At 45.9% G+C, this 18,765-nt stretch overlaps 1 long non-coding RNA gene and 1 pseudogene across 1 annotated transcript; both read left to right on the forward strand.

The window, feature by feature from the left end:
- Positions 1-1,539: 1,539 nt before the first annotated feature.
- Positions 1,540-2,246, forward strand: LOC142855677 (uncharacterized). Its single transcript, XR_012911538.1, has 3 exons — positions 1,540-1,591; positions 1,872-1,995; positions 2,146-2,246. It is a non-coding gene; the product is annotated as an uncharacterized LOC142855677 (long non-coding RNA).
- Positions 2,247-8,173: 5,927 nt separating this feature from the next.
- Positions 8,174-9,870, forward strand: LOC142855498 (T-complex protein 1 subunit gamma-like; annotated as a pseudogene).
- The last annotated feature ends 8,895 nt before the right edge of the window (positions 9,871-18,765 follow it).

An 18,765-nucleotide genomic window follows, 5' to 3' on the forward strand; every position in this document is an offset into this window, starting at 1 on the left:
GTTTGAGGATAGCATCAGCCACATGAGGCCCTGTCTGACAACAGAAAGGAAAGAAAAAGGAAGAGTGGAAAGAAGGGAAGGAAGGAGCCCAAACAGGAAACAAAGGCACACAGTGGCCTGTTCTCCTGCATGTGGGTGAACCCCTGGGAATTAGGCCAGCTCAGCAGCAGTACAGGAAGTGGAGCAGCTGGAGTCACATGACCTCCCAACAGACTGCTAGTTAGGTCAGCCTATAAAGGCTTCAGTTAACTTAAACCAGGTTGGGTCATTTGTAAACAGAAAGGCCTGACTAATAAGAGTATACACTGGACAAACATAAAGATGGAGGAAGGGCCTGAGGGAACGACATCAGGCTCTCTGCCTGCTATTAGGGGCAGCAGGGACAGGTAATGACTCATTGTCCCCAGGCTGTTCATATCTTCCAGAGAGAAAAACAAACAAACAAACACCCACACAGGAAAGAAAGACAGTAACTCCAACAATAATAATGAAACCAAGCACTCTATAAACATTAGCCAGGTACCAGCTGCTGTTTTAACCTTGTTTGGGCATATGGTAGGATACCAACAACATCCCATTCTCCACAGATGAAAACACGGAGGCCTAGGATGTTACACACCCTTGCTTGGTCCAAGTGGTTGAGCAGCGCTTCTTGGCTATGGAACTGGGTGCAACCCCTGGCCCAGAACAGGCTGTATGAATAACATTTCCTTCCGTTGGGCAGAGCCATTTTGTGCCAACATGGCAGCCTTGCTCACAAACCCCTAATTCTAACCACTCATTCCATATTCATTAGGGCTGTCCATAAGTATGGTAGGTGGCATGGGGAGAGTTTCAGGAACAGAGAGTTTTGTGGAGGAGGTGAGATCCAAGGGCCCCAAATTGGGTAGAAGCATGAGAGGAGGAAGGTAGAGACTGTACATAGAAGGCAGTGTGCTGGGGACCGACAGGACGGAGCAGCTGTGAGGGTTTATTATTCCATCCAAGAGACCAGGAAGGGAGCTGGCCTCTCCTGTAAGGCCACAGAGGACACGCAGGCTCACAGAGAAGTGATGCCCTACAGGGTGTCTGCAGCCTTGGTACAGACTGTTACTGTTTCCAGGAAGTACCACCCACAGACAGTTCTCTTGTTATTTAATATTTTAAAATGTTAATTATATGCAAATATGTGTCTGCGCACATGAATTTGGTGACCTCAGAGGCCAGGCGAGGGCGTCAGATCCTATGGAGCTGAAGTTGCAGAGGTTAAGAGTGGCCTCAGAGGCCAGAGGAGAGCTCAGATCCTATGGAGCTAAAGTTGCAGGGGTCAAGCGTGGCCTGACATGGGTGCTGGGAACTGAAGAGCAGCAAGTGCTCTTAACTGCGGAACCATCTCTCCAGCCCATTTCAGTTTTTGTTTTTTTTTTTGTTTTTTTGTTTTTTTAAGGCAGAATCTCACGGATCCCAGCCTGGTCTCAAACTCACTCTTGGAATGACCCTGAGCATCTGGTCTGCCTGTCCCTTCTTTCCACATGCTGGAATGATGGGCATGCACCACCATGCTTCGTTTATGCTGTGCTGGTGATGGAACTCAGGGTTTTGTGCCTGACAGGTAAGCATGCTACTAACCGGGCTGCATCTCCAGCCTTACCTCTATACAGTTTGGGCAGCTATGTCTGGTGTCACTGGGCCAAATCAGGCCTCCTTTGTGGATTTGGGAGGAAACTGGGATCCCTCGGTAGAGAAGGAATAAATTCCAGTCACTGTCCAATTTTTACTTGAAGCCACCCCAACACTTTGTGACTAAATGGGCAAAAAAAAAAAAAAAAGTCTATCGCATCTTACTTGGCCCTAGAAGGGCTGCATCTGCTACCCAAAAATATTTTCCAAAGTCCCAGATGCCTCTGTGAGCCCAGAGAGATAAGCTTGTGCAACAGCAGGTCCCAGACTGCCAGCTCCTGAAAGAACTCCAGTTGAAGATGTCGTGGATGAATGTCAGAGGACTTTGGTCAGCAGGTAAAGTCCCCTCCTGGCCTAGGGCTCCAGACTCAACAGAGAGAAACAGGCACAAATGGCCCCCTGGTATGATGTGCCCTGGCTGGGTACCACTGACTCCATTTACCTGCTCTCCTTCCTCAATCACACGTTTGTTCCCTTACTCCACAGCTGTTTCTAGAGGCACAGGTGACTAAGGCTCCCGTGACAGGCAGTGGAAGATGCAGGCGGTAAGAGCAGGCTCAGAAGAGTGTGAGCAAGCTGCCAGGGACCTGGGGCAGAGAATGACTCAATGGCAGCTCAGAGAGCCGAGAGGGGCTTCAGAGAGCCTCAGACAGGAAGGGCTGGTCAACAGAAGATGACATTCCAGACAGAGGAATAAAATGCAGAGGTGTGAGCAGCTGGCTTAGAGAGGTGAGAATTTCAGCTCTTGGGTGTGTGCAGAGAAGGGGAAGGGCAGATGAAACTGCAAAGTAGGCTAGCAGCAGGCTGGGAAAGGCTGAAAACCAGCGCAGATTTATTCCCCAGGCGAATGGTTTTCAAAGTAGTCCCCAGGGACTGCGAAGATCGCTTAGTGATCAAGAGCGCTGGAGGCTCTTCCAGAAGACCAGGGTTCAATTCCTAGCTCAGCTGGAACTCCAGTCCCAGGGGGACTCGAGGCACTCTTAAGGCCTCTGTGGGCACTTGCATGCATGTGGTGCACAGTCATACATACAAGCCAAACAATCATACACATAACATAAAAACAAAAAACGGCAAAGTGTGGTCCTTGGGTGTGTGTGCGCCTCAGCATCACCTGGGAACCTGATAAAATAGAAAGAACTCTCAGGCCCGGACCCACAGACCTATAGACCTGGAAACTCTGAGGCTGGGGCCCAAGTATCTCAGTTTTATTTTGTTTAGTTTTGAGACAGTGACTCTATCTCAGTTTCAAAATGTCCTCTGAGGCAGAGGTGTTAGAGGTAAGTTCAGTCACTAGGAAGGCCGAGACTTGAGAATCACTTGAACTCAGGAGTTTGGGGCAGCCTGTGCAAAATAGGATAGCCTTCCCCATAAAAATCAGATAGATACGTAGTCAGACAGTTAGACTGGGCATGGTAGTTTACATCTGTAAACCTAGTTCTCGGGAGGATGAGGTAGTTGCCATAAATTCAAGACCAGTCTGGGCTATAGAGTGAGTTCTGAGTCAGGCTGAGCTATAATGAAATCCTACCACACAAGCACGAGAATCTGAGTTCAGATTCCCCAAAACCCATACAAAAAGTATCTTGTTGGAGGGGTGTGGAGGCCACCTGAAGTTTGGCTGGCCAGCCTAGCTACACTGATGAGCTTCAGGACCTGTGAGAGATCCATTTAGACAAGTAACTAAATAGAGATCGGAGCTGGACACGTGGCTCAGCAGTTAAGAGCACTTGCTGCTCAATGATGAGGACCAAAATTCAGATTTCAGCACTAAAGTCAGGTGCCTCACAATGGCCGTAACTCCAGCTCCAAGGCATTCTGTTAGTTCTGCAGGTTCCTGTGGGTAGCTGCATATACTCAGGGTATGTGTACAGACACTGCATATACTCAGGGTATGTGTACAGACACGCACGCAAAATAAAATAACATGGTGGAGGGATTCAGATTTTTATTTAAAATTTTGTTGTTGTTTGGTTTTTCAAGACAACAAGTTCCTGGCAGTCCTGGAACTCGCCTCAAACTTAGAGAAAGCCACCTGCCTCTACACCCACCACCACCTCCCCATCATTCCAGTTTCTTCTTTCTTTCTTTCTTTCTTTCTTTCTTTCTTTCTTTCTTTCTTTCTTTCTTGTTTTCTTTCTTTCTTTCTTTGTTGTTTTTTTTTTGAGACAAGGTTTCTCTGTAACTTTGGAGCCTATGCTGGAACTAGCTTTTTTTTCCCTTTGGAGGAAAAGTTCTGCCTCCAACCCAGACGATCCTAACTTCAACATCCCTCTTAAAATTTGAGCACCCCTAAGCCTGCCAAGGTCCTCTAGAAAACTGGGAAACATATATTTTATGGGTTGGGGTGATGGTGGATGGGTTAGTTGATTTTTTTAATTTATTTGTTTTTTAAAATTTTATTGATGTTTATTAAGCATTACATTCTTCTCTGTTCCCCTCCCTGTATCTTCCCTCCCCCCTTCAACCTTCCCCCAAGGTCTCCATGCTCCCAATTTACTCAGGAGATCTTGTCTTTTTCTACTTTCTACTTCCCATGTAGATTAGATCTATGTAAGTCTCTCTTAGTGTCCACATTGTTCTCTGTGATTGTGGTTTGTAGGCTGGCGTTCTTTGCTTTATGTTTAAAAACCACCTATGAGTGAGTACATGTGATAATTGTCTTTCTGTGTCTGGGTTACCTCACTCAAAATAATGTTTTCTAGCTCCATGCATTTTCCTGAAAAATTCAAGCTGTTGTTATTTTTTTTCTGCTGTGTAGAACTCCATTGTGTAAATATACCACATTTTCCTTATCCGTTCTTCGGTCAAGGGGCATTTAGGTTGTTTCCAGGTTCTGGCTATGACAAACAAAGCTGCTATGAACATAGTTGAGCACGTGTCCTTGTGGCACGATTGAGCATCCTTTGGGTATATACCCAAAAGTGGTATTAGTGGGTCGTTTTTTTTGGTTTTTCGAGACAGGGTTTCTCTGTGGTTTTGGAGCCTGTCCTGAAACTAGCTCTTGTAGACCAGGCTGGTCTCGAACTCACAGAGATCTGCCTGCCTCTGCCTCCTGAGTGCTGGGATTAAAGGCGTGCGCCATCACCGCCCGGCTAGTGGGTCTTGAGGTAGATTGTTTTCTAATTTTCTGAGAAATCACCACACTGACATCCAAAGGGGCTGTACCAGCTTGCATTCCCACCAGCAACGCAGAAGTGTTCCCTTTTCTCCACAACTCCAGCAAAAGTTGTCATCACTGTTTTTGATCTTGGCCATTCTTACAGGTGTAAGATGGAATCTCAGAGTTGTTTTGATTTGCATTTCTCTTATGACTAAGGATATTGGATATTTCCTTAAGTGTCTTTCAGCCATTTTAGAGTCCTCTGTTGAAAGTTCTCTATTTAGGTCTGTATCCATTTTTTATTGAATTATGTGATCTTTTGGTGTTCAATTTCTTGAGTTCTTTGTATATTTTGGAGATCAGACCTCTGTCTGATGTGGGGTTAGTGAAGATCTTTTCCCATTCATTTTGTCTTGTTGACCATGTCCTTTGCTTTACAGTTTCAGGAGGTCCCATTTATTAATTGTTTCTCTCAGTGTCTGTGCTGCTGGGGTTCTATTTAGGAAATGGTTCCCTGTGCCAATGTGTTTAAGTGTACTTCCCACTTTCTCTTCTATAAGGTTCAGTGTGGCTGGCTTTATGTTGAGTTCTTTGATCCATTTGGACTTGAGTTTTGTGCATGGTGATAGATATGGGTCTATTTTCATTCTTCTCCATGTTGATATCTAGTTATGCCAGCACCACTTGTTAAATATGCTTTCTTTTTTCCATTTAATATTTTTTGCTTTCTTGTCAAAAATCAGGTGTGTGGATTGATATCTGGGTCTTCTATTCATTTCCATTGGTCCGCCTGTCTGTTTTTATGTCAATACAGGCTGTTTTCAGTACTGTAGGTCTGTAGTAGAGTTTGAAGTCAGGGATTGTGATGCCTCCAGAAGTTCTTTTATTGTACAGGATTGTTTTGGCTATCCTGGGTTTTTTGCTTTTCCAAATGACGTTTAGTACCGTTCTTTCGAGGTCTTTGAAGAATTTTGCTGGGATTTTGATGGGCTGGAACTAGCTCTTGTAGACCAGGCTGGTCTCAGACTCACAGAGATCTGCCTGCCACTGCCTCCTGAGTACTGGGATTAAAGACATATGCCACTACCGCCCGGCATCATTCCAGTTTCTATAAAAGAAATGATCCAAGTTTTTGTAGCCAACTGGATGCCATCTTTTCCTCTACAGTCAAACATTCTGAGCCAATCTCATTTTCACCTTTTTTTTCGAGGCAGTCTTTCTTTGTAGCTTTGTTTTTTTCTTCCTGGAACTAGTTCTTGCAGACCAGGTTGGCCTCAAACTCACAGAGATCTTCCTGCCTCTGACTCTGACGTGCTGGGATTAAAGGTGTGCACCACCACAGCCTGGCTAAAGATGTATTTATTTATTTGTCTATTTATTTATTTATACAGTATTCTGCCTTCACACCAGAAAAAGGCATCAGATCCTATTATAGATGGTTGTGGGCCACTATGTGCTTGCTGGGACTTGAACTCAGGACCTCTGGAAGAACAGGAAGTGCTCTTAACCTCTGAGCCATCTTTCCAGGTCCCTCAGAGTCATTCTTATGCTGGCTTCTAAAATGACTAGAACGAAATTTCGTATCTCATTAGAATGAAGCTTTGAAATGTTCCCTGCACCTCTGACAGAAAATGGAGTGAGGATTTCAGGGGAGATTATTTTCTTCCTCTCCCTCTCTCTCTAAGACAAGATACCCTCAAATTCAATATGTAGCTGAGGATGGCCCTGAATTTATCCTGTTGACTCCACCTGCTGAATTCTGGGGTTACATACTGTACCGCTGTTCCACCACATCCGGTTTCATGGTACTGGGTATTGGACCCAAGGCTGTACAGTCAAGCACTGTGCAACTGAACCACATCCACAGCTTCCCCCTCCCCACCTTTCTTAAAGATTCTTGATACCCAGCTCTGGAAAACATCTTTGTGCATCTGAGGTCAGCCTAGTCTACAGTTTCAGGCCAGTCAAAGGTTCAAAGTGAGTCTCTCTCTCTCTGTCTCTCTCTGTCTTACACACACACACACACACACTGATTTATTTATGTGCGTGTGCACCCTTTGTGAGTTTATATGCACCACCTGCATGCAGATGCCTGAAGGTCCAGAAGAGAGTATCTGACCCCCAGAACTAAAGTTGCAGCAGTTTGGAGCCCCCCTATGTGAGTGCTGGAAACCAAACCCCTGGTTCTCAGCAGGAGCAGTAAGTGCTCATAATCCATCTCTCTAGCTCCCCTCATTGTGACCTCTGATAAAGTTCAGGGCATACCATTAAAATATACTCTGGGAAGACATTTCAGTGAAGGATCCTTTGTGAGTAATATACTTTGCACAAACAAGTTCTTTGTCCCTGTCACAGACCTATACAAGGGCAGTGAAGGGCTCGGTGGGTAAAGGAGCCACCAAATCTGATAGCCTGAGTGTGATCCTTGGGACCCATAGGTGGCAGAAGAGAACCAATTCCCCCAGCTGACCTCCTCAAGAGTGTGTTGTAGAATTTGTGCACAAGCATACACACAAATAAATTTAAATTAAAACTTTTATTTTGCTGCTTCAACTTCACCATATTCCAGCTTCCCCTGCTGCAAGTGGCCAGCATAACTAAAGGATCCAACAACCTAAAACCTGTAAAATATCATAATAAAGGAGAAATAATAAAGTGGCTATAGCCGGTTCTGGAAAGACACATGACACAGAATCTCCTTCATAAATAAAGTTTATTGAAAGAAAGTGTTGAGGTGGTTTGAATGAGAATGGCCCCCATAAGCTCATATATTTGAATTCTTAGTCACCAGAGAGAGGCACTCTTTGAGAATGCTTAGAAGAATTAGGAGGTGTTGCCTTTTTGGAGTGGGTTTAGCCTTGCTGGAGAAAGTGTATCACTAGAGCTAGGCTTTGAGGTTTCAAAAGTCCATGCCAAGTTCACTGTCTCTCTTTGCCTATGGATCAGGGCATAGCTCTCAGTTACTGCTTCAGGGCCCTCCCAAAGGCCCACCATGATGATAATGGACCTCTGAAAATCTAAGAAAGCCCCTAATTAAATGCTTTCCTTTAATGGAATTGAATTGGTCACGGTGTCTCTTTTCAGCAATAGAACAGTGACTAAGCTGGGTGTTGGTAATGCACACCTTTAATCCCAGAACTCAGGAAGCAGAGACAGGCAGATCTCTGTGAGTTCCAGGCCAGTCTGGTCTACAAAGCAAGTTCTAGAAACCCTGTCTCAAAAACCAAAATAAATAAACCAACCAACCAACCAACCAACCAACAAACAAACAAAAAAATCAGTGACTAAGACAAGCCTCACCGCGATGATCAGGCCCCAAGATAGGAAAGAGAGGACAGACATCAGAAAGAAAGTGGTACAATACATCCAAAGCTGCGTATCAGAGTCTTAAAAGGAAGAAGGGGTTTCCCCGCCATGATGGGCCACCATTCAATGCTCATGGTCATCAGAATACAAAGCATGAATAGCGAAGAAAAATTCTATCCAGAAATATCAATGTTGCTAAGATAATAGCAGATGTAATCTGGACACGTTTGGAACCTAAATCTATGATGAAGATGCTTTTGAACCCAATGGGAGGCATCATGATGACCAGCGATAGCAATGACATTCTTCAAGATACTCAATTTGAGCATTCAGCAGCCACGTCCATGATTGAAATTAGCAGGACCAGGATGAAGAGGACAGGGATGGGACTCTGTGGAGAGAAATGCTGTCTGTGGCTGAGCACTTCCCAGAGTGCTCAGATGCACCCAACAGTGGTGCTCAGTGCTTACGCATGGCACTGGATGACAGGATCAGCATTCTGAAGAAAGTCAGTGCCCCTGCTGGTGTCAATAACCGTGACACGATGCTGAACATCGACAGCTCTATCACTATGAAAGTCTTCGGTCAGTGGTCCTCTTTGGCATGCAACATTGCCCTGGATGCTGTCCAGACGGTGCACTTTGAAGACAATGGCCAAAAGGAGAGCGGCATCAAGAAGTAGGCAAGGGTGGGAAAGCTACCTGGGAGCATCACCGAAGAACCGTGTGCCTTATGGGAGTCAAGGATGTGACTATCCACAAATACGACTACATTAAAAATCCTTGAATCGTGCTACTGGATTCCTCTCTGAAGTATGAGAAAGGAGCAAGCTAGGCTGACATTGAGGTTATACAGAGGATTTCACCCAAATCCTGCAAATGGAAGAAGAGTACATCCACTAGCTGTGGTCATCTTGGAAAAGGGGATCTCAGGTTTAGCTCAGCACTACCACATGCTGGTCAATATCACAGCCATTCAGAGTCTAGACGACAGACAGTTGTCACTGCTAGAGCCTTTGGGGCATGGATAGTCAGCCGACCAGAGGAACTGAGAGATGTTGGTGCAGGGGCGGGCCTATTGGAAGTCAAGAAGACAGGAGATGAATACTTCACACTCATAACCGAGTGCAATGGCCCGAGGCCTGCACCATTCTTCATAGAGGAGCCAAACAGGAGATACTCTCAGAAGTAGAACCCAACCTACAGGATGCTATGCAAGTGTGCCGCAACCGTTAGCCACATTCTCCCGAACCGTTAGCTGGAGTCTGGTGCTGGAGATGCCTGTGGCCCATGCCTTGACAGAAAAAGCTAAGGCCATGACTGGTGCTGAACGATGGCCACATAGAGCCATGACCCAGGCTTTAGAGGTCATTTTTTTTTTTTGTGGTTTTTCGAGACAGGGTTTCTCTGTGGTTTTGGAGCCTGTCCTGGAACTAGCTCTTGTAGACCAGGCTGGCCTCGAACTCACAGAGATCCGCCTGCCTCTGCCTCCCGAGTGCTGGGATTAAAGGCATGCGCCACCACCACGGCTAGAGGTCATTTCTTGTACCTTGAACCAGAACTGGGGGGTCAGCACCATTTGTGTGCTTACCCCCCTCAGGTAATGCACAGGAGACCTGGGTGTGACTGGTGGACATGAGAAAGTTGGCTAGGTGGGAGCTGTTGACTGTGAAGCTACAAACATAAAAAACAGCAGTAGAGACTCCAGTTCTGCTTCTGTGGATTGAGGACATTGTCTCTGGCCACCAGAAAAAGTGTGATGGCCAGAGCCGGCAAAGCGGTGCTCCAGATGCCGGCCAGGAGTGAGTTATGAGTAAGAGTCATACACAGAACCAGCACTCTCCCCTTTCCTGAGCCAGAGTTCCAGGAACGCTGTAGACAGACAACTTCATTCACAAAAGATCGGATGGAGGAGCAGCCCCCCAGTCTGTCCCATCTCAGTTTTCAAAAAGTCCTGACATGCAAGTTTTCTCTGTTGTAAGAGTTCCATTTAGTTTGCTTCCAATGATTAAATCCAAGTAATAAAAAGAAGAAGAAGAAGAAGAAGAAGAAGAAGAAGAAGAAGAAGAAGAAGAAGAAGAAGAAGAAGAAGAAGAAGAAGAAGAAGCTTCCCTTCCAAAAAGTAGAGGGGCTGGAGAGATGGCTGCGCAGTTAGGAATGCTTGCTGTTCTTGCAGAGGACCCAGGTTTGGTTCCTAGCTCTTACATCAGGAGACTCACAACTACCTGTAACTCCAGGTGCAGGGGACCCAACACCCTCGTCTGACATCTGTGGGTTCCTGTTAACATGTGGTGGGAATACACTCTCACACACACATACACATAAATATGAAAAATAAATAAACTTAAGCCTTGGAGAGGAGCTTCAGGAAGAGTGAGAACAAAGTGGGGGGCCACCATGAGACAACAACTATGTTCCAGCAAGTAAAGACTCTCTTTTGTCTGAGATGAGGAACCTGGGGTGCAGAAAGAGGAAGGGCAAGATCAGATAGCTGGCACCGAGTCAGTTTGGTAAGCTGGGTCCAAACTGTAAAGGCCCATTGTGTACATCTGTCTCTGGGTCCTCTTGCATGAGTTCATAACTAAGTCAGGCATGAGGCTGGAGGGTCAGAAGGAAGGCACAAGAGGAGGACTGTGCCGACCAGGGGACTGCTGAGGTCTGATGGGACTGGGAGTCTGAAGGGACCTTTGGTTCCCTCGGACAGGCTGTTCCTGAGACACTGAGCGTAGGCACCAAAAAAGGTAGAGGGAGATCCCCTAATACAGAGCATGACTAAAACACTCGGTTCCAGAAAAGGAGAAATAATTTGAAACTAAGCTTTCTTAGAAAAGCTGCTGTCTAGGAAAGAAAATGTCTCCATTCTTTTCTGGGGCTGAGCATTTTGAGACAGGATCTCACTCCTGGCCACCAGAAACGCACTGTGTATGTAAGTGTGTGTGTGTGTGTGTCGGTGTGTGTGTGTTGGTGTGTGTATGTAGGTGTATGTGTGTTGGTGTGTGTGTGTGTCGGTGTGTGTGTGTTGGTGTGTGTGTGTGTCGGTGTGTGTGTTGGTGTGTGTGTGTCGGTGTGTGTGTGTTGGTGTGTGTGTTGGTGTATGTGTGTTGGTGTGTGTGTGTTGGTGTGTGTGTTGGTGTGTGTGTTATGTGTGTGTTGGTGTATATGTGTTGGTGTGTGTGTGTTGGTGTGTGTGTGTTGGTGTGTGTGTGTTGGTATGTGTGTCGGTGTATATGTGTTGGTGTGTGTGTCGGTGTATATGTGTTGGTGTGTGTGTCGGTGTATATGTATTGGTGTGTGTGTGTGGTGTATGTGTGTCGGTGTATATGTGTTGGTGTGTGTGTGTGTCGGTGTATATGTGTTGGTGTGTGTGAGGAAGGTACTCAGTGGATAAAAGCACTTGCTATGCAAGCCTGGTGACATGAGCTTGATCTCCAGATCCCATGAAAGTCTCCACACTTAGGCTGCACACCTTCAACCACACACAACACAGTATAACAACAACAACAAAACAACAATAATGACAAATGGTGGTTATGCATGCCTTTAATCCCTGCACTCAGGAGGCAGAGGTAGACAAATCTCTGAGTTCAAGGCCAGCCTGGTCTACAGGGAGAGTTCCAGGACAACCAGGGCTACATAGAGAAAGACTGTCTTGAAAAAATAAAAATAAAACCAAAACAAAATAATAATAAAGCCAGGTGGTGTTGGCGCATGTCTTTAATCCCAGCGCTCTGGAGGCAAAGGTAGGCAGATCTTTGTGAGTTTGAGGCCAGCCTGGTCTACAGAGTGAGTTCCAGGACAGCCCAGGGCTACACAAAGAAACCCAGTCTTGAAAACCAAAAAATAAAATAAAACAATAATAGAAGTGAAAATATAATTGAACACCAGACTGGTACAGTACAAAGCCAGCATCTGTGGCTGGGCTGTGGTGGCACACGCCTTTAATCCCAGCACTCGGGAGGCAGAGGCAGGCGGATCTCTGTGAGTTCGAGACCAGCCTGGTCTACAGAGCTAGTGCCAGGACAGGCTCCAAAGTTACAGAGAAACCCTGTCTCGAAAAAACTAAAATAAATAAATAAACAAACAAAGCCAGCATCTGTGAAACAACTGTTCTGAGAACAGGCTGTCCTCGGACTCCTATCCAGGGTGCAGAGGTGGTCAGGGGTTAGGAGAAGGTGTTGCTCTGTCACAGGATCCATCAGTTCCTGGTACCCATTACTATAGCTCCAGCTCCAGGGGAACTGATGCTTCTGTCATCCGTGGGCACCTACACCCATGCACATAGATGCAGATGCACACATATATACATAATTCCAAAGGAATAAAAAAATACCTTTCTTAAAAACAAAACCAAACCTCCCGACCCTCCTGTCGTGGCCTCCTGGGTGATGAGATTGCAAGCCGATGGCACCACACCCAGTTTGGCACTGAGGGTTAAATCTAGGGCCCCACAGGTGCCAGGCAAGTACTCTATTATTGAACTACACTCCCAGACCTCTCCTGACTTTTTGAGACACCAAGTTACTCCAGCTGGCTTTGAATTCTCTTGCTAGCCCAAGCTGTGATCTTCCAGTCTCAGCTTCTCTAAGTAGCTGTGATTACAAACTTTTGCCACCAGACATGGCCTGGCATATTTTTTTTCCTTTCCTTTCCTTTTTTTTTTTTTTTTTTTTTTGGTTTTTACGAGACAGGGTTTCTCTGTGGTTTTGGAGCCTGTCCTGGAACTCCATCTGTAGACCAGGCTGGCCTTGAACTCACAGAGATCCACCTGCCTCTGCCTCCTGGGTGCTGGGATTAAAGGTGTGCACCACCACCGCCCAGCAGTTTAAATAATTTTTAGGGGAGTTTTTTTTTTTAATGTACAGTTAGTGTTGCTCAACAACAATAACGACGCCAACAACACAAGACTGGGGAATACAGACATGTAAATAAAACAAAGTAAGAGAACTTCTGAAAACTGTCCTTACCATTCGTGGTGGCCTTTCCGCTCCGCTGTGAATAAATCTGTGGCTTGCATGGTACTTTGAAGTTGCCATACAACATACCTGCTTAACCTCAAAAGCACTTAGTCCTTCTATAAATAGGTCATAGTGCCACCAATTACAAGCTGTGAAATATTCCACCCTGCAACTATACCTAGTAATTTTGTTGTCATAAAAATATTTCTTGGGGCTGAGGGACGGTTCAGTTAGCGAAGTGCTTGCTGCATAAGCATGAGGACCTGAGTTTAGATTCGAAAGCCTATGTAAAAAACTAGGCTCGGTAGTGTGTGACTGCTGAAACTGGCTGGCCAGTGGGTCTAGCCAATTGGTGAGCTCTGGGCTCAGTGAGTTAGCCTGTCTCAAAAACTAAAGCGAAGAACAATAGAAAAAACACCCATGGTTGATCTCTGACCTCCACAGGTACACACACACACACACACACACACCCCCCGAATAAATGCTATTTAAAGTTCAGCTGTGAAAGGCTATTAAATGCCTCTCTTTTTTTTTTTTTTTTTTGGTTTTAAGAGACAGGGTTTCTCTGTAGCTTTGGAGCCTGTCCTGGAACTCCCTTTGCAGACCAGGCTGGCCTCGAACTCACAGAGATTCGCCTGCCTCTGCCTCCCGAGTGCTGGGATTAAAGGCGTGCGCCACCACTGCCCGGCTAATGCCTCTCCTTTTTGCTGTATCCTTTTCTAACTATTGAGACAGAAAACGCCCTACGCTTACTCTAGCTCATCTATGTCTTTGATGACTTATTAGGTTCTTAATATGAATTTTATGCACTGTTTATATAACAGATATTAAACCACTGTCTCTTTTGAGACTACATCTCATTTTGTAGCACAGGCTGGTTGTCAACTTGTGGCGGTTCTGCTTTAGCCTCCCAAACGCTAGGATTACAGGTGTGAGCCACCATGTCATGCGAGCTATTTCTCCAGTCTGAAGTTGGTTTTCCACTGTTAACCGTGATTTGGAGTAGGGTAAATTACACTTTCCCCCACCAACAAAAGTGGAAGAAGGCCGGGCGGTGGTGGCGCACGCCTTTAATCCCAGCACTTGGGAGGCAGAGTCAGGTGGATCTCTGTGAGGTTGAGACCAGCCTGGTCTACAAGAGCTAGTTCCAGGACAGGCTCCAAAACCACAGAGAAACCCTGTCTCAAAAAACCAACCAAACAAACAAACAAAAAAAAAACCCAAAAAAGTGGAAGTTTAGCCGGGCGATGGTGGCGCACGCCTTTAATCCCAGCACTCGGGAGGCAGAGGCAGGCGGATCTCTGTGAGTTCGAGACCAGCCTGGTCTACAGAGCTAGTTCCAGGACAGGCTCCAAAGCCACAGAGAAACCCTGTCTCGAAAAACCAAAAAAAAAAAAAGTGGAAGTTTATTTATTTATTTGCATATACATATATACATATACATTTTTTTTTGAGACAGGATTTCCCTGTGTATCCCTCGGTGTCCTAGAACATGCTCTGAAGACCAGGTTGGTCCCAAACTCACAGAAATCCACCTGCCTCTATCTCCAGAGTGCTGGGATTAAAGGTGTATATCAGCACTGCTGGGCAGAAGTTTTTTTATTTTTATAAACAAGTTTGTCCATCTTTTCTTTGTGGTTTCTCCTATTTTCTCTAATGTTAGAGGACCATTTATTCCCCCAATAAATTATTCTCCATTGGGTTAAAGAATTGATTCCGGTTTTATCCCATGCTTTTTCAGACCCAGGCCAGCTGGCCTTGGTGAGTTCCCGATAGAACATCCCCATTGTCTCAGTGTGTGGGTGCACCCCTCGTGGTCCTGAGTTCCTTGCTCGTGCTCTCTCTCCTTCTGCTTCTGATTTGGACCTTGAGATTTCAGTCCGGTTCTCCAATGAGGACTACTGAGAGCTCAAGAACAATGGCAATGGGTTTTGATCCTACTGCACGTACTGGCTTTGTGGGAGCCTAGGCAGTTTGGATGCTCACCGAACTAGGCCTGGAAGGAGGTGGGTGGTCCTTGGACTTCCCACAGGGCAGGGAACCCTGATTGCTCTTCAGGCTGATGAGGGAGGGGGAGTTGGTTGGGGGAGGGGGAGGGAAATGGGAGGTGGTGGCGGGGAGGAGGCAGAAATCTTAAATAAATAAATAAATAAATTTTCGTTTACAGAGCCAAAAAAAAAAAAAAGAATTGATGGAAGAACTGGAGTTGTATCTCAGTGGTAAAGTATTTGTTCAATAGGTACAAGACCCTGAACTCCAACTCCAGGAAAGGAGGAGGAAGAAGCAAGGTAAGAAAATAACTGAAAGAGAAAGAATGAAGAAGGACTGGTCGTTTTCCCAGGTTCGGAAAGAGGAAGACAGTACTATCATATCCTTTTTTCCTGCCTATGTTTGACTGTCCTTGACTGCTCGCTGGAAGTACAGGAGTCAGACTTATTCCGGTGTATCTGGAACACTGGAAGAATAGCTACCAAAAAAGTTACCCTGACTCTCTGTGACTAACAGGAACAAGACTGAAGTGGATTCCTTGTTCCTGCCTGCCTAGTTCTCCCGTTTCCTTTGGGCCAGGAACTCCTCTCCTGCCTATGGCTGGTTACCCACCATAGAATATTTGTCCAATATGGTGCCTTTCCCCCCTGGCAACATTGTAGCTACATCACTCAGTTACTCAGTTACCCTAAGATTTAGGGACTCAAGAGCCCTTCTATGCCATGTAGAGAATATTATTCTGTATTGGAAATGAGACAGTATGGGAAGAGAAATCAAGACAGAAGAGGAGGGAAGGAGGCTCCATGAGCTCAGCATCTCTAGTTCTAGTCTCTGATTCCCTGGTACTTGGTGATTGTGATTTGATCTGTGCTAGCTCTGGTGCATCAAGGTTTAGGGGTGTGAACGTAGAGTTAAGGAGGTAGAAGCAGAAGGTCAGGAAGTCAAGGTCAACCTCAGACTGCATAGCAAATTTGAGGTCAACCTGGACTACATGAAACTCTGTCTCAACAAGATAAACAGCAGGGCTGGAAACCTGGCTGTGGTTAAGAGCATTTGCTGCTTTTGCAGAGGACTCTGGTTCAGCTCCCAGCACTCACACAGAGGCTAACAGTCATCTGTAACTACAGTTCTAAGGTATAGGATGCCCTTTTCTGGCCTCCAAGGGCACTGCACACACATGGGTTACATACAGGCAAAACACTCATACACATAAAATAAAAATCAATCTATAAACATAAGCAAAGAAAGCCAGGCAGTGGTGGTGCACACCTCTAATTCCAGCACTCGGGAGGTAGAAGCAGGCAGATCTCTGTGAGTTCAAGGCCAGCCTGACAACCTGGTTCCACAACAAGCAGGGCTATACAGAGAAGCGCTGTCTTGGGAAAAAAAAAAAGCAAAGAAAAATAAAAATTAGAAAAAGTGAGGCAAGATGAATCAATAGTTAAGGCATCTACTATTAAACTTATCAGTCTGATCTTTGATCTCTGGAGCCCATGTGGCAGAAGGAGAGAATCAACTCCTAAAGTTGTTCTCTGACCTCTGAACGTGCACACATGCACATACAGTATTTTTTTTTTTAAAAAAAAGTAAGAACACCTAAATGCCCCCAGAAAAGCTTTAAAAGCAGGAAAAGTGTAAGAACATAAAAGTTGTACATGTTGGGACTGGAAAGTGGTTCAGTAGTTAAGAGTACTTGCTGCTCTTGCAGAGAACCCAGGATTGCTTCCCAATACCCACATGGTGGCTCACTACCACTTGTAATTCCTGTTCCAGATGATCAGATGTCTTCTTCCAGCTTCCAAGGGCCCCTGCATGAGTGTGGTGCACACATACACTGGCAAGCACACATAGATGTAAAAGAAAAAGTAAGTAAATCTTTTTTAAAATAAAGTTGGGGGGCTGGAGAGATGGCTCAGTGGTTAAGAGCATTGCCTGCTCTTCCAAAGGTCCTGAGTTCAATTCCCAGCAACCACATGGTAGCTCACAACCATCTGTAAAGAGGTCTGGCGCCCTCTTCTGGCCTTCAGGCATAGAGACAGAATATTGTATACATAATAAATATTTAAAAAAACTTATTAAAAAATAAATAAAATAAAATAAAGTTGTACTAGCCCTCAGTGGGATATCTTATCATCCAGTACTATTGTTCTAGAAATAAACACAATGTGTCAACACTTCTCTCTAGCTCAATGGCATGCTGGATGGCTGTTAAAATAGAGGTTTGGGCCTGGGTCAGAAGTGGGTTAGAAACCCAACATGCTGAGATGTGAAGTAAGAAAATGCCCCTTAGTATCTGACCTTGGTCAGATCAGGTCTTGACTTTGAGCCTTGGTTTATACTGAATCTTGTTCTCAAGTTTTACTTTTGTGTGTATGTGTGTGTGTGTGTATGTGAGTGTGCAAGTCCATGGAAGCCAAAGGAGGATGGCAAGTGTTGTGTTCTATCACTCCCTGCTTGAGACACTGTTGCTTCCTGAACCTGGGGCTAGGCTGGCAGCATGCTCCACACGCTTCCCCACAGTTCTGGGATTACAGGAGCACACAGTCACCTCCAGCTTTTTACATGGGTTCTGGGGATTTGAACTCGGGTTGTGTGCTTGAGCAGCATACCCTCATCCTGAGACATCTGCACATCCTCTTGTTTTGTCCTCCGTTCCTCCCTGCCATTGAAAGAGAGTCTCATCAGCTTGCTTAGAACAGTTGATAATGTATCAGCTTCTCCCTCTGAAGGATTGTGTGAGCCACCATCCCCAGCCAGCTAAGATTGTGTGAGCCACCATCCCAGCTCGTTTTGAACTAGTGGTCTAAGTACTGCACACCCATTACACAGAACTTTTAAGAGAATTCGGAGTCAGTCGTCAATAATTCCATATCTCAGAGAAGAAAGTGAGGCTTCGGAAGATGGAGCGTGGTAAGGGTGGCTTTCTAGCAATCTTCCCGGGCTTGACTACTCCAGGACAATGGACAGCCACACTGGGAGAAATAAATCTCCAGGAGTGAGAGGTGTGGTAGGTAGGTCATGTTGGGAACCAGTGTCTCCTTTGCCTGGCTCTAGGACATACCCACCTTAAGTTCCGGCCATTGCTTCCCCTTCTAGCCTGAGCTCAATTTATTCCCAAAGAGTCTTGCTTAGACCAAGTCGGGTCAGGTCCCTTGGCCTGGAGCCTGCAGCACCAGGAGCAGATTTTCTCCACCCTCCCCATTCTGGCTCCTAGCCACGGGTCTGTCACATGGCACTGTGGTCCTCTTTGGCCTGCTTCCCTAAGGAGCCAGATTTAACTCCACCTCCCCCTTCCCACCTCTCTCCCCTGATCCCTTTGAGCAGTACCTGCAAGTGTCTGGGAGCAGAGCCGCTCTGTTTCCACTGACTTGGGGCTTCAGTTTACCTGCCAATCTAATGGGATCCTGCAGCTCTTTATTTCACCAGCCCTTTACTAGTCTTCTGAACCTTCCCTGGGCCCAGCTCCCTTTAATCACTAGAGGGTGGGGACAGAGGGACTAAAAGCCTAAGAACCCTAAGGGAGGTAGCAGAACTCTTCTGAAAGCAACTCCAGGCTCAAATTAGCTAGCCTCTGGCATCTCGTAAATGTCCGTTTGAATACTGTCTGCCTCTGACCAACTGCTGATTTCGAGACATCTCTGGACCGCACTTGTCTCCGCTGACAAGGAGTCCTGCTGAAGACCAAAGGGCAAGAAGCATGTTGCAGGGGCTGTAGTGGAATCATGGGGCCATTCTTCAGAGCGCCCGTCCCCTCAAC

Source organism: Microtus pennsylvanicus, chromosome 8 (genome assembly GCF_037038515.1).
Source record: "Microtus pennsylvanicus isolate mMicPen1 chromosome 8, mMicPen1.hap1, whole genome shotgun sequence".
Taxonomy (NCBI): Eukaryota; Metazoa; Chordata; class Mammalia; order Rodentia; family Cricetidae; genus Microtus; species Microtus pennsylvanicus.